Source organism: Octodon degus, unplaced genomic scaffold (assembly GCF_000260255.1).
Source record: "Octodon degus isolate 3935 unplaced genomic scaffold, OctDeg1.0 scaffold00098, whole genome shotgun sequence".
Classification (NCBI taxonomy): domain Eukaryota; kingdom Metazoa; phylum Chordata; class Mammalia; order Rodentia; family Octodontidae; genus Octodon; species Octodon degus.
In genome coordinates this window covers 390,705-392,630 of record NW_004524674.1, presented here as the reverse complement: position 1 = coordinate 392,630, position 1,926 = coordinate 390,705, and positions in this window count along the sequence as shown.

The window sequence follows — 1,926 nt, the reverse complement described above, 5'->3', positions numbered from 1 at the left end:
TATGTTAATGTGTGTTTTTTTGTTTTTTGTTTTTTTGCTTGTTTTTCTTTTTGAGACAGGGTCTTACTATGCAATTTAGGCTGGCCTTGAGTTTACTTTGTAGCCCAGGCTGACCTCAAACTCACAATGATCCTCCTGCTTCAGCCTCCTGAGTGTTGGGATTATTTTGGAATTTCATTAAATCTGTATAACAATTTTGGAACTATGGCCATTTTCACTATATTAGTTTTTCTTACCCAAGAGCAAGGAATATTTTTCCATTTTCTAATATTGTCTTTGATCCCCTTTTCCAGCGTACTGTAGGTTTTCATATATAGATCTTTTTTTTCTTTTGTTTGATTAATTCCTAAATATTTCACTTTTTTCAATGCTATTGTGAAAAGTGTGGTTTCTCTAATTTCTCCCTCACTTAGTTTGTTATTTCTATACAGGAATGCTATTGATTTTTGAATATTGACTTTGTATCCAGCTATACTACTGAATTTTGCTATTCAATTTAGAAAGTACTTTGGTGAAGTTTCTGGAGTCTTCTAGTAGAGTATCATATCATCTGCAAATAGTAGTAATTTAACTTATTCCTTTCCTATCCTGAAGCTGTTTATTTCTCTCTCTTATCTAATTGTTGTGGCCAGTGTTTCCAGAACTATATTAATAAGGATGGTGATATTAGATGTCCTTATTTTGTTCCTGATTTTATTTTATTTTATTTTTTTTCAGAACCAGGGATTGAACTCAGGCCCTTGCACTTGCCAGGCAAGTGCTTATTCTACTGAGCCATCACCCTGGCCCCTTGTTCCTGATTTTAGAGTGAAAGCTTTCAGTTTTTGTCCAGTTAGTATGATGTTGGCTGTTGGTTTGTCAGAGATGGCTTTTATCAGATTGGGGTAAAAAGCATATATTCCAATTTTCTGTAGTTTTTTTTTTAATCATGAATGTGTGTTGGCCTTTGTCAAAAATTTCTTCTGCATCTATTGAGATAATAATGTAATTATTTTCCTTTGGCTCTATAGATATAACATATTATATTTATTGATTTGCATACATTGGACCATCCCTGCATCCCTGGGATGAATCCCACTTGGTCATGATGTATATTCTTGAATTTGCTGCATTCTGTTGCTAGTATCTTATTGAGGTTTTTTGCATCTATGTTCACTAGGAAGATTGAGTTGCAGTTTTATTTATTTATTTGTTTGTTTTAAATGTAATTGGTACAGAGTCTCACTGTGCAGCTTGGACTTTATAGTGATCTTCCTGTTTTCAGGCTCCCCAGTGATGGGATTACCGGAGTGCACAGGTGGCCAGCTCAGTGAGCCCCGGGGAGGGGCCGGCCCAACATGTGGGGCTAGGGATCAAACGTTGGTCCTTGTGCTTGCCTAAGCAGGTACTTAGTCCTGCTGAGCTATCTTGCTTGCCCTTGCAGTTCTCTTTTTTGATTGAATCTTCTTTGGTTTTGGTATAAGGGTAATAGTTGCCTCCAGAAATGAGTTAGGGAAAACTGTTTCCTTTTCAATTTCATGAAAGAGTTTGAGGAATATTGGCATTAAATCTTCTCTAAATTTCTTTTAGAACTGAGCAGTGATTCCATCATGTCCTAGGCTTTTCTTTGCTGATAGGCTTTTAATTATTTTCTGTTGCATTAACTGATATTGGGTTATTTAGAATTTTCATATCTTCTTGATTCTACTTTAGTAATTCATACTTATCTAGGAATCTGTCCATTTCTTTTGTGTTTTCTATACTATTAAAGATTCTTGAAATAAGTATTGATGATGTTCTGAATTTCTACAGAATCCATAGTAATTTCACCCTTTACATTCCTAATTCCTTGAATTTGAATCTTTTCTTTCCTTTTTAAAATTAGATTGGTGTATTAGGGTTTTACTGGAGGAACAGATATAATATAAGGAACAGATACAACACAAG